Raw genomic sequence first — 14,754 nt, 5'->3', positions numbered from 1 at the left:
CCCCTATGGGTTTAGAGTTTCCTGAAATAAAACCGAGGAAGCAAACAGCGTGCTGAAAATTTCCAGCCAAGACAGGACTCGCAACAATGGTTTCAGGTTGGAAAACTTCAGATTCAGAAAGGATATAGGAAAGCACTGGTTTGGTAATAGAGTTGTGGACGAGTGGAACAAACTCTCGAGTACAGTTATTGAGGCTAAAACGTTGTGAAGTTTTAAAAATAGGTTAGATAAATACATAAGTGGGTGTGGGTGGGCGAGAGTTGGACCTGACTAGCTTGTGTTGCTGGGTCTGGTGCCGTGCTCCTTCCTTGAGTGGAGGTGACCAGACTGGGTGGGTCATTGGGCTAATCCCGGGGGGATGGGTCATTGGGCTAATCCCGGGGGGATGGGTCATTGGGCTAATCCGTGGGGGTGAACATGGACCTGCTCCGCATGGGTCAGTAGGCCTGTTGCAGTGTTCCTTCTTTCTCATGTTCTTAACCAAATAGGAAATTTATCGCTGCCTAAGCCAGTGTTACTAGCTTTAGTTGTGGAGAGGGTTTAAATTTTTTCTACGCAGATCAATATTTTCAAAGCACTAGAATCATTGTTATTTAAAGGTCTAGACATACTGACTCGACCGCTATTAAAATTACACTGTCATTATCTACTTGTTATTGTTGTCACCATTCCACTCGTATAAATGTAAGAAAAAACCAGCTTCGTAAAAAAATTAAGCAAATTTAGAAATATTTCTACCAGTTATGAAAAAAAAATGATGCTGGAATTTTAAGGCACCCTGTGGGGAGTGGGGGGACCCCTATCTATGGCAAAAACCAAACCAAACTTCGTGGGAGAGCAGATAGGAGAGGGGATAGGAGAGGGGATGCCCGCCCACCCCTTCGATGAAGCACCCCCTCCCTCTTCATACTTGCTGAGACTGTTCTGTATGACATGCCTTTACCCTATGTCCCCCCATCCCCGTCGAGACTTCAATTCTTGGAATTTTAGTTGCCACTCTCCTCTCACCTTGGGACGTCAAGCCGACGGCTCATCTCCCCAAACCACCTCCAACCCTGACTACAGTCGCACAGCATCAACATTCTAGTCTCGAGTCTCAGATTTTTCTTTTTCCCTTCTATACCAAGTGTCCAACGTGGTTAGGCAAGATTTGTCAGACAATTTGACAAGCTTTTCCTGATGCGGGTCTACCCCAAAATGCTCTGCATATAAAAGGGCTTTTGACACGTACACTCAATTGTTATACTCCTTTGTACAAACATGTTTCATGCTGAAATTAAATTATAAACGGTGACCTGCCACTAGAGGTTTGGTCATCTGACGAGGCTCCAACGGCGGGCCATCTGATCTAGACCCGCGTCAGGAAGCACTTGCCCAGTTTCCTGAAGAACCCCTACCTAACCTGAGACCTTCCACTGGCTTAACCGGTCCCACCCTTCAAAATTTAACCAACCAGGGCTGCATGCACAGTTTAGAGATTAATAGAGCCTAATAGAGCCTCAGCTGGTGGTGAAAGAACAGTCCCCATGATACAACATACCATTTTATACTATGTTTAAACTAAAATTATTAGTTCTTAAAAATTACGTTAATAAATTAAGGAGAACATGAATCAAGAGCAATAAATGAGTAGTCAAACTTATGTTCAAAGTAAGCTTCTGTTCACTCGGTAATCTGGATCTTGCTACTGCAAATGGTTCTCGGGTGAAATACAAAACTTACTTCCACTCAAATGCTTTTTTTTCTTGGAATGTCTTGTGTTGTTAACTTTAGCCAATTTTAATATTTTTTGTGCACTTCTGAATATGTTCCTTGTTACTAGAGTATTTTGGTTCTTCATTACTAATTCAGTATACTTGGGTTTTAATTTGGTTTTAGTTTCACTATCAAAATTTTTACAAGATAGGGTGCCGGGGGGATGGGGTTATAGTTTGTTCGGCGTTACACAAAAATTAGTCCTCCCATTTCCTAATTGCATTTCCTGGTCTCCCATACATATTTTCTTTATCCCTGGCTTCGCAAACTCTTTCCAATCTACTCTTCCTCAATCCTGTGTAACTGTCCTTTTGTCAATTAAGAAGACCATCTCTCTCTTTCCTGCCCAAGAGGATTTTTTTTTTTATCTCGCCGCCAGTTAGCCCCAGTTTGCAAAAACCACTACCGATAAATCAGCATACACTGCATCCACCGTATATACCGCCCTCCTTTAATAAATTTTATACCAACACTTCCCGTAACGGCCCCTAAAATAAGTTAGCTTATTTGAAGAAATCTCTCCTAATCATGCCATTCAAATATCGTTAAACAACCCTCTTAACATACGAGAAATGCACGCCATCCCTCAAGGAGAAAAATCTTTCTTCATCTCGCATTTCTAGTCCCATGCCACACGAAGTGTCAGATCTAATGTGTACCAGATCCTCTAAGAAAAAAATTATCTTGATATCTTCCGCGGGGGCACATAATGCCCTACACACCCATCCAGTATCCATCCATTCTTAATACCTTCACTCATGCCAATGCAACAGGAGCTGTGCTTCCTTGTAACTACCGCTGGTGGAGCAAGTTTGTTATGTTAGTTTATTTTAGCTTAAGTTTTATAAGGCTAAGTTTCTCATAGTATATGCACAACATACAATGTCCATGACAAATTACTATAATCATGGGGAAGCGCTAAAACCATAGGATTATACAGCACCTGTGGGGATGATGGAAGGCATTCAGGCTTAATTCGTGTAACTGGGGCACAGATTCAATTCCCTAGATCAAGAGCCATTCCTCGTTTAGCTGCTGGTGAGGGTGGACACACTGCATCTCTCTGACCTGCACTAGTACTAGCTAGGGAGACGTATGGGATTGAGGATCAGGATCTTTACAGTGTTACCTTAAACAGTAATTACAGGACGTTTGTGAAACTGCTGTCTTCACAGATGTACGAGGACCTACTCGATCGTTATCAAGATATCTGCATTGAGGTTAATGAAGAGATCCAGGCGAGGATGATTGACGTGTCGCGTCAATTTACGTATGTTATGTAATGTGCCTTTTTGAGGCAAATGAAGTTGACCTCCAAAGTGTTTTCAGCAAGTTTGGCACCATACACGTTGCACAACATGGCAAGTGGACGGCAGGGGCGTACGAGGGTTATCCGGAAAGCACTTTTAGCCTAAAGATGACTTAGGCAACCGATACCATCATGCGTGTTCTTAGAGGAATTCAGAACGCAAATCCTAGTTACGTACGCTGGACAACGCAGGACTTGTAGGCTGTGTGATGGTTATGATCACACGGCGGCAGAAAGTGGGAGGCGGAGAAAGGAGCAGGGGATGTCAAAAAGTGACGGTTTGCGGCAGGGGTCTGTGGCGAATGATCAGTACCGTCAGGATGGACGTAGGCATGGTTGGTTGCGAGATGAGGAATTGGAGGAACGGCAGTGTGTGGTGGAAACTGAAGATGTGGAGTGGTCGGGTACGTCTGGAGCGGTCATGGAGCAAGAGGCAGAGAAGGAAGCAAGTGATGTGGAAATTAATGTAGTGCTTGAGAAGGTTTTGAAGGAAATGTTCCCTAAATCGGGGAAAGCCTTACCAGACGAAAAGATTGGAGACCATGTGACAGGGTATGGGGTAGAGGAGCACAGGCCTGGAGGACGGCATAGTGTGTTTGATTTTCCAAACAGTGAGAAGGGGAAACGGGTGGTAGAAGTGGTGGTGCACAATGAGGAGGGTCAGGAGACAAGTATGGAGGAGGAGGTAGTGTCACGGAAAAGGGCAGCAGTTACGTCCGATTAGGATGATGTCCTAACACCAGCACAAAGACTCGGGAAAAAGTCTGGGGGCTGACAGGGTGTGCAGAGGTAAGGGGAGAAAGAAATGCCAGTAAGGGGTTAGAGGTGGAGGAGGGGGGAGGGGTGGAAGTGACAAGGACAGTGTGTCAGGGACTTTCGAACGGTCAAAAAATGAGGGGGGGAGGCGTGGGTGGAAATGTAAGCAGGCCTAAGGTGTATGACAATGTGAATGGTTTAGGTGCTAGTGGTAAGACTGAATGGTTGTGAGGAATGCTGTATCGTTACAGGATGGATGTGGTTTTTGTACGAGAGCATAATTTGAAAGCTGGAAAAGTGATGGAAGTGAATGGATATCAGGCTTTTGTGATGCCATCGGTGCATTTAAAAGGGGGAGTAGGCGTTTTAATTCGTGAAGCAAGTTCTTTTGTTTTGCAAAGGTATGAGGGGGAGGTGAGGGGAGAATCATGAGGGTGGATGGATGGTGGATGAATGACTGCAGGTCTTTTATTGGGGTATATGCACCGGTAGAGGGCGATGCGAGGGTAAAATTGGCATTCATAAGGGAGGATCTTGTGTACTTCTTGAGAACACTACCTGCAGTAGCATTGATAGGGGAAGATTGGAACTGTGTAATAAGGAGAAATGACGTCATGCCACAGGGGGGTGGGGCATTTCACGAATGTATTAAGATAATTATGTAGAGATATAGGAGTGAGGGAGGCATTTTGGGGTGGGACAGGTGAAGTGGAACATGCTTATGTAAGGGGGGATTATGCAGCTAGGTTGGACAGGATATATATGACAAGGGGTATCTGTGGATTTTTTTCACACCATTGAGGCGATTTATTCAGATCATAGAGCAGTGGTGGTGGGGGTGGCTTGGGATTCGCTGGCAAAACTGTTTGGGAGCTATTGGAAGTTAAACATGTGCATCCTTGAGGACGAGGAGGGGGGAGGGGTTTGCCTCACTGTGGATGGAGCTTAGTGAGGAGGCAAAGGGAGTGGATAATGTGGTTTGTTGGTGGGATAGTGTGGCTAAGGAGAGGATTCGTTGGTTTTATGTGGGCGAGAGGAAACGTGTAAATCAATTAAAGTATGGGCTAACCAACTACTTGGAAAGCAGGTTGGGGTGTTATCATGAGCGAGGTGTTATGGGGGGAGCTTTCCAGACAGGAAATAGAAGAACTGAAGTGTTGGTTAAGGGAGGTGCAGGAGGAGCAGTTTCTTGCGGTGAGGGTGCAGGCAGGTGTGGAGGAAGTAGTTTGGGGGGGGGACAAGCCATCGGCATGCGTGTTGCAGGGACAACAGCAGAGGAAAGCAACCACGATATTGGGTTTGGAAGTGCACTCGGGGGTGAGGGGGTTTCAGGGTGGGGCAGGTGTTGAAAACGACGGAGGGAATGAGTATGTTTGCAGACGAGTGACACGGGCATTATTGGAGGAGCAGAGGGTAGGGAGGATCTCTATGGTTGGAGGAGTAGTAGTAGTACTAGTAGTACTAGTACTAGTAGTACTAGTACTAGTAGCAGCAGCTTTGGGGAAGGAAGGATAGGGAAGTGCTGGGTGGTGCCATTGAAGAGGGGGAAATATGGAGGGGGCTTGTAGACATGAGCAGGGGCAAAGCACCAGGTATTGATGGATTACTAACTGAATTTTACATGCAAAATTGGGATCTGTTGAGGGGTTTTTTTAGTGATGTTGTTCAATAGGATGAAAGAGGATGGAAAGTTGGGGGCGATGCAAAGTACGGCAGTAGTGGTGCTTGTGCCTAAGGGAAAGGCGCAGAGTACACCGAGGGATTATAGGGCGATTTCTCTCATGTGTGCCGACTATAAACTGTTTGCAAAGGTTTTAGGGAACAGGTTAAAATGTGTTGTGGGAAGGGTATCAGAAGGTCAATTTGGGTTGCCGGGAAGGTCGATGGTGCAGGGGCATGGGATCCTTAAGGGGTTTGTTGAGGGTTTGGAGGAGATGCAGGAAGGGGGAGGGTATGTTGGCATTAGATTGGCAGGGAGCTTACGATCAGGTGGAGCGGGAGGGTTTGAAATAGATCCTTCATAAACAAGGTTTCGGGGAGGAGATTGTGGGGTGGGTCGAAATGTTGTATAAGGGGGGCAAAGGCGAGAATTCAGATCAGTGGGCGTGTGGGGGGTGTGGTGAACATTAATCAGGGCTTGAGGCAGGGGTGCCCACTGTTGCAGTTATTTGCATGTGTGCAAGATCCATTCTATAGGTTGGTAGGGGAAAGGGTGTGTGGGGGGACGACCAAAGGAAGGCTTGATCAGGCATGATGTGGTAAGGTACGTGGATGATACGACATTGAGGGAACACGACTGAGTGAGCTGGGGGAGATGGTTCATATGTTTGGAGGGGCTACAGGTATGAGGGTAAATGCGGAGAAAACAAAGATCATGGGGCTGGGAGCGTGGAGAGTGTTTCATGGGATTGCGAGGTGGTGAGGAGGCAGGAACGGCAGTTATGTGGCATTTTGTATAAGGGGACAATAAGGGGGGCGAGGGAGGCGAATTCAAGAATGGTGGGATGAGTGGAAAGGCATTTGGGGGTGCTGAGGCCTTATCACTTGAGGGTATTGCAAAGGGCGATTGTTATTAATGTGTTGCTTTACAGCAAGGTATGGTATGTGGCAACAGTTTTCCCGTTGTTGGGAACCGATATTACTCGTATCTTTAGATGTGTTTTTAGGCTCTTATGGGGCTCAGGATGTGAATGGATGAGGAGGGAGGTGGTGACCTTGCCGGTAAGGAGGGGAAGTTTAGGGTTGTTCGTCCTGCGGAGGCGGGTGAAATATGTTTTATCAGGTAGGAGTGGAAGAGGCTGAGGGGGCAGACAGGGACACACATGCAGAGGTTGCATGACATATTGAAAGGATGTATGGGGGTGGGGAATGGGGGGGGGAGTGAGAGAATAGAGGGCACTAATGTGGGAGTGAGAGCCGGAGAAATTGAAGGCAAGAGATTTATATAGAACGTTGGTAGTTAATGAGGTGGCCCCGGTAGAGGGGCTGTTCCCGACGTATGCATGGGAAACAATATGGAGTCGCTTCAGTAAACTAAGGCTATGGCCCAGGGTGAGGGAGGTCATGTTAAAGTTTTTGCATGGGATTTTCCCATCAGGATCGGTCCTAAGAAATAGACGGATTGTAGAGGAGGGTTGGTGTGGGTTATGTGGGGGACTGGAGATGGCATACCATGTGGTATATTTTTGCGAATATTTAGGCAGTTTGAGGGAATGGATGGCGAAAGCGGTTAGGAGGAACAGGAGTGTCAGTGCTGCGAGCGCTTAGCCTTGATATTGGGGGGGGGGGGGGGCGAGAACGTGGCAAGGGGAATTGCATATATAATGGTTGATTTCGTGTATATATTGTGGGGAATGCGAGGGAAGAATAATTGGGAGGTGAGAAAACTGGTTTTAGCGACGACGTTTTGTAGCACGATGAGTAGGAATCGGGAGGTGTATGGGAGGAGATGGGATGAAGCTTTCACCGAGGATTACAAGTCCATCACTGTTGGGGAGTTGCGAGAGGGGGGGCGAGTGGGTTCAGTAGTAGAAAGGGTTTAGTCGCAGGGAGGGGAAGAAAAAACGGACTTGCCAAACGAAAGAGGGGAGGTGGGTGGAGGTTGGTGCGTGTTAGCGAGAGGGGAAGTGGAAGGTGTGTGAGAGAATGGTGGTGTAAAATGGGCTAAGTGGTTGAAGTTTAACAGAAGTGATATGGAATAGGAGGTGCGGTTTGTGTGGGGTTTCACCCTTTTATTAGAACTCCTGTGCCTGTGCGCACTAAAGGAGAGTTCATCCGTTCTTCGTGTTGAGTGTGTTCAAGTGCATGTTACATGGTTAGGGAAGAACGTATGTCGGTCAGTGGTGAGCAGGTTGAGTTTTACTCGTGCAAAGTTTGGTCCACCATAAGGTGGGTGGCAACATACGGTGTACCGAAGGATAAATGTAGGTTGGATGGTGCTAATTAATCTTGTAAATTAATGCCCAAGTCTCCATAGGTAGCAGAGACACGAGTGCCTTATGAAATCATAGGGTGTGTCAGATATGAAAACTGCCTTATGTAGCCATGTATAATATTAGATGACAGCGAATGCTTCATGGGACAGCAAAAACGTTAGGTTAGATTTCCATTGCAATTTAAAATCATGAATGCTTTAATTGGAGCATAGAGTTTTGTTTATAATATAATGGAAAAGTCCAACATCTCTTGGTGTTTTGGCATATAAAACGGCGGGGGGATGACCTGAAAGGTGGGCATAGCCGGGAGGGGGAAGGGTGGAAGAGAGCATACTTATGTTGCGACAAACTTAAGTATTATATATGGTGAAGATTTGGTATTCCCCCATGTTGGGCAAATGATTGAGATGTTTAGGCTGTGCTAGGCTGGAGGTTGAAACGTATGCAGTTTTATGTACATTGTGTCGACAGGAATAAAAGAGCTGGTATAGGCCACCATTGACATTTTGTCAGGTTTTGTGATTTGTCATATGTATCTATCTTGTATGTAAAGCATGGAAACGTAGGTTTGAATATTCGAGGTGTTTGCATCTTATGTTCTATCATTATTCATAAAGAAACCATACCACGGGCGGGGATAGAACCCGCGAACAGAGTCAAAACTCAAGACCGTCTCGTTTTGAGACTGATCGCGGGTTCTGTCCCCGCCCGTGGTATGGTTTGTTTGCATTCGTGACATTATTCATAAAGTCTTGTATGGAGGGGGAAGAGAGAAATAGAAAGGCAGACCCAGACAGACAGGCAGACACAGACAGACAGGCAAACAGGCAGACACAGGCAGGCAGGCAGACGCAGACACAGGCAGGCAGACACAGGCAGGCAGACACAGGCAGGCAGACACAGGCAGGCAGACACAGGCAGGCAGACACAGGCAGGCAGACACAGGCAGGCAGACACAGGAGACACAGGCAGGCAGACACAGGCAGGCAGACACAGGCAGGCAGACACAGGCAGGCAGACACAGGCAGGCAGACACAGGCAGGCAGACACAGGCAGGCAGACACAGGCAGGCAGACACAGGCAGGCACAGACACACACAGGCAGACACAGACACACAGGCAGACACACAGACAGACACAGACAGACAGACTGTCTGCCTGTGTGTGTCTGACAGACACAGGCAGGCAGACAGACACAGGCAGGCAGGCAGGCAGACAGGCAGACAGACACAGGCAGGCAGACAGGCAGACAGACACAGGCAGGCAGACAGGCAGACAGACACAGGCAGGCAGACAGGCAGACAGACACAGGCAGACAGACACAGGCAGACAGACACAGGCAGACAGACACAGGCAGGCAGACAGGCAGACACACACAGGCAGGCAGACACACACAGGCAGGCAGACACACACAGGCAGGCAGACACACACAGGCAGGCAGACACACACAGGCAGGCAGACACACACAGGCAGGCGCAGACACACACAGGCAGGCGCAGACACACACAGGCAGGCGCAGACACACACAGGCAGGCGCAGACACACACAGGCAGGCGCAGACACACACAGTCAAGCACGTCAAGAAATTAGAGAAAGTGCAAAGGTTTGCAACAAGACTAGTCCCAGAGCTACGGGGATTGTCCTATGAAGAAAGGTTGAGGGAAATCGGCCTGACGACACTGGAGGCCAGGAGGGTCAGGGGAGACATGATAACGACATATAAAATACTGCGCGGAATAGACGAGGTGGACAAAGACGGGATGTTCCAGAGATGGGACACAGACACAAGAGGTCACAATTGGAAGTTGAAGACTCAGATGAATCAAAGGGATGTTAGGAAGTATTTCTTCAGTCATAGAGTAGTCAGGCCATGGAATAGCCTAGAAAGTGATGTGGTGGAGGCAGGAACCATACATAGTTTTAAGGCGAGGTATGATAGAGCTCATGGGGCAGGGAGAGAGAGGACCTAGTAGCAATCAGCGAAGAGGCGGGGCCAGGAGCTGTGACTCGACCCCTGCAACCACATCTCGGTGAGTACAGGCAGGCTCAGACACACACAGGCAGGCGCAGACACACACAGGCAGGCGCAGACACACACAGGCAGGCAGACACACACAGGCAGGCAGACACACACAGGCAGGCAGACACACACAGGCAGGCAGACACACACAGGCAGGCAGACACACACAGGCAGGCCGACACACACAGGCAGGCAGACACACACCCGCAGGCAGACACACAGGCAGGCAGGCAGACACACAGGCAGGCAGGCAGACACACAGGCAGGCAGGCAGACACACAGGCAGGCAGGCAGACACACAGGCAGGCAGGCAGACACACACAGGCAGGCAGGCAGACACACACAGGCAGGCAGGCAGACACACACAGGCAGGCAGGCAGACACACACAGGCAGGCAGGCAGACACACACAGGCAGGCAGGCAGACACACACAGGCAGGCAGGCAGACACACACAGGCAGGCAGGCAGACACACACAGGCAGGCAGGCAGACACACACAGGCAGGCAGGCAGACACACACAGGCAGGCAGGCAGACACACACAGGCAGGCAGGCAGACACACACAGGCAGGCAGGCAGACACACACAGGCAGGCAGGCAGACACACACAGGCAGGCAGGCAGACACACACAGGCAGGCAGGCAGACACACACAGGCAGGCAGGCAGACACACACAGGCAGGCAGACACACACAGGCAGGCAGACACACACAGGCAGGCAGACACACACAGGCAGGCAGACACACACAGGCAGGCAGACACACACAGGCAGGCAGACACACACAGGCAGGCAGACACACACAGGCAGGCAGACACACACAGGCAGGCAGACACACACAGGCAGGCAGACACACACAGGCAGGCAGACACACACAGGCAGGCAGACAACAAGAAATGACCGTGAAGTATGTGAAGAACTCAACAAGAGATTCAAAGAAGTGTTCACAGAGGAGACAGAAGGGACTCCAGAAAGACAGAGGTGGGGCACACCACCAAGTGCTGGACACAGTGCACACAACCGAGGAAGAAGTGAAGAGGCTTCTGAGTGAGCTAGATACCTCAAAGGCAATGGGGCCAGATAACATCTCCCCATGGGTATTGAGAGAGGGAGCAGAGGCGCTATGTGTACCCCTAACAACAATATTCAATACATCTATCGAAACAGGGAGATTGCCTGAGGCATGGAAGACAGCAAATGTAGTCCCAATCTTTAAAAAAGGAGACAGACATGAAGCATTAAACTACAGACCAGTGTCACTGACATGTATAGTATGCAAAATCATGGAGAAGATTATCAGGAGTAGAGTGGTGGAACACCTAGAAAGGAACGATCTCATCAACAGCAGCCAACATGGTTTCAGGGACGGGAAATCCTGTGTCACAAACCTACTGGAGTTCTATGACATGGTGACAGCAGTAAGACAACAGAGAGAGGGGTGGGTGGATTGCATTTTCTTGGACTGCAAGAAGGCGTTTGACACAGTTCCACACAAGAGATTGGTGCAAAAACTGGAGGACCAAGCAGGGATAACAGGGAAGGCACTACAATGGATCAGGGAATACTTGTCAGGAAGACAGCAGCGAGTCATGGTACGTGGCGAGGTGTCAGAGTGGGCACCTGTGACCAGCGGGGTCCCGCAGGGGTCAGTCCTAGGACCAGTGCTGTTTCTGGTATTTGTGAACGACATGACGGAAGGAATAGACTCTGAGGTCCCTGTTTGCAGATGACGTGAAGTTGATGAGAAGAATTCACTCGATCGAAGACCAGGCAGAACTACAAAGGGATCTGGACAGGCTGCAGACCTGGTCCAGCAATTGGCTCCTGGAGTTCAATCCCACCAAGTGCAAAGTCATGAAGATTGGGGAAGGGCAAAGAAGGCCGCAGACGGAGTACAGTCTAGGGGGTCAGAGACTACAAACCTCACTCAAGGAAAAAGATCTTGGGGCGAGTATAACACCAGGCACATCTCCTGAAGCGCACATCAACCAAATAACTGCTGCAGCATATGGGCACCTAGCAAACCTCAGAACAGCATTCCGACATCTTAATAAGGAATCATTCAGGACCCTGTACACCGTGTACGTTAGGCCCATATTGGAGTATGCGGCACCAGTTTGGAACCCACACCTAGCCAAGCACGTGAAGAAACTAGAGAAAGTGCAAAGGTTTGCAACAAGACTATTCCCAGAGCTAAGAGGTATGTCCTACGAGGAGAGGTTAAGGGAAATCAACCTGACGACACTGGAGGACAGGAGAGATAGGGGGGACATTATAACGACATACAAAATACTGAGAGGAATTGACAAGGTGGACAAAGACAGGATGTTCCAGAGATTGGACACAGTAACAAGGGGACACAGTTGGAAGCTGAAGACACAGATGAATCACAGGGATGTTAGGAAGTATTTCTTCAGCCACAGAGTAGTCAGGAAGTGGAATAGTTTGGGGAGCGATGTAGTGGAGGCAGGATCCATACATAGCTTTAAGCAGAGGTACGATAAAGCTCATGGTTCAGGAAGAGTGACCTAGTAGTGACCAGTGAAGAGGCGGGGCCAGGAGCTTGGACTCGACCCCTGCAACCTCAACTAGGCGAGTACAACTAGGTGAGTACAGACAGACACACACGCGCACACACACACACGCGCACACACACACACGCGCACAGACACACACGCGCACAGACACACACGCGCACACACACACACGCGCACAGACACACACGCGCACAGACACACACGCGCACAGACACACACGCGCACAGACACACACGCGCACAGACACACACGCGCACAGACACACACGCGCACAGACACACACGCGCACAGACACACACGCGCACAGACAAACACGCGCACAGACACACACGCGCACAGACACACACGCGCACAGACACACACGCGCACAGACACACACGCGCACAGACACACACGCGCACAGACACACACGCGCACAGACACACACGCGCACAGACACACACGCGCACAGACACACACGCGCACAGACACACACGCGCACAGACACACACGCGCACAGACACACACGCGCACAGACACACACGCGCACAGACACACACGCGCACAGACAGGGGAAGGGAGTGTATGTGCTTGTATTCCTTGTTGTGTGAGACTGGCGTTTTAGATATATTGGGGAATATATGATGTCTCTGATGTGTCGACACACACGTGGTGTTTGGGTGTAGCGAGTGGGAGGGGGGATCATGTTAAGTTATTCTGTAAGTGTTTGTAAAATGATTAGAGACGTGGGAAGGGCCGGTATATGTCACTGTACGGCATTATGTCTTGTTTTATGGTTTTAACATAGTACATCCAAGATACATGCATGTTTCAAATAAAATCTCCAAGAGTGTGAATTATAGAAATGATTTGTACTGGCTTCCGTAAGCTTATGCATTACTGTTTTTTCGTCTCTGGTTCTGCGTAACGCACGTAACACTTTTTTCTGTGTTACGATCTAAGTTATGTGTACCGAGTTTTCATTTCATGGCATGGACAACAAATATGAGCCATCAAAATCAGTGTACCCTCATTCTAACCACTGACCTCCGTGTGCCACACTATTCCACACGTCTCGGTAATTTCCGAGAAAAACCTCCTAGACTTTATACAGGAGATTTTAACAGGACATACGTACATTTCTTTGACATTCACAAGCCTTACTATTTACCTCCTTGTTGACGCGTAGTACTTTATCTCGAAATCAATCAACCAATTCACAATCCACCTCAGAGCTGAAGTTTGCAAGTTGGCTCAAATTCACGATGACTAATATCACAGCGTTAGTCGCACCATACACGAGACTACGTTATCACATTTTTTTTACTTATTCCAATCTCACAGTATTTACACGCTTTAATACTGGAGCCACTAAGACGTTCCTCCCCTTGCAGAATACTCGAGACAATAAGGTTTGGTAGCAGTTTTCACTGCCAGAGCGCACACAGCCCATGTCAATTCCATCAAACGGTTGTTAGCCAAGTCCTCATCAGAACATTTTGGTGTTATCAGCCAGAATTACAAGATAAATACTATATATATATACGCTTCCTTCATAAATGTAGCTGCAACATTTCGATAAAAAAAAAAAAATAAAACTTACTATTTGGTGTTCAACAAGAGATATTAGCTGTACGAATGTATGGGTGCTGCCTTGACCAAGCTCCCAGGTCTATTAACAAGCCCCTGAGTTCTCTGTTTCACTCAAACTGTGAGTGAAGCAGTTTCGATGTTTCATTTTTTTATGTTCATAGAAAGGCACTATGATTCTGTACTTCACCGTTCAATGTTCTTTCCAGGTTCTTTAAACTTGAAACTCACTTGGAAGCTCTGACGACTAAACACCATTTCATTATCAATAAACTTACACAAGATTAAATAAATATACTATAAGTGGAAGTAGATTCCGGCTTTACCGGAAATGTAGGAAACGGATTTAAAAAAATACAAACCTAATAGACCATTTTAGCTTTATATATAAAATGAAAGTTTTTAACTTAGTTGAATTTTAAACATTGTCGTAAAATTACAAGACACTTCTGTACGTCTATCACAATGTGGTATCACAACACAGTTTGCTCTGTAACACTGGAAGAGATAAATAGATAGGTATATATATTTATCAAGACGGAATATATACTCACTGAGGTATATGCCTCTGTCCATATACAATAAAAATTTACTTTGGCTAATAATGAAGTCAGATCCTTGTCAGAACTCGCGCATTTTTTTAATATAAGCTCATTTTCAGGGATTTTTTTTATGATACCTTGAATTGTGACTTGAATGACCTACGCTCAATAAATGAATTTTAAATTTTGAAGGAAAGTATCTCGGATTTACAAAATATATCCTGCAAGTCCAAGATAGTGATTATATATTCCGAGACGTATGCATAAACACTTAAATTTTGCAATAATCTATTTTAAAGATAAAAGTATTCTTGGTGTTTGAGTCTAACCAATAGT

General features: G+C 47.5%; 1 protein-coding gene across 2 annotated transcripts in view; it reads right to left on the bottom strand.

Moving 5' to 3' along the window:
* Positions 1-14,000, bottom strand: part of LOC128702835 (tuberin-like) — a 61,398-nt gene extending 47,398 nt beyond the window's left edge. Inside the window, exon 1 of one of the 2 annotated variants that reach the window (XM_053797259.2) lies at positions 13,890-14,000. The gene's annotated coding sequence lies outside the window, so the exon portion shown is untranslated. Of the gene's footprint in view, positions 1-13,457; positions 13,690-13,889 lie in introns of those variants that run through there. The other variant, XM_053797260.2, reaches the window with a different exon arrangement.
* Positions 14,001-14,754: the final 754 nt, after the last annotated feature.

This window comes from Cherax quadricarinatus, chromosome 82 (genome assembly GCF_038502225.1).
Source record: "Cherax quadricarinatus isolate ZL_2023a chromosome 82, ASM3850222v1, whole genome shotgun sequence".
Lineage (NCBI taxonomy): Eukaryota > Metazoa > Arthropoda > Malacostraca > Decapoda > Parastacidae > Cherax > Cherax quadricarinatus.
The sequence above is the reverse complement of the archived record's forward strand: the minus strand, read 5'-3'. Positions and strand labels throughout refer to the sequence as shown.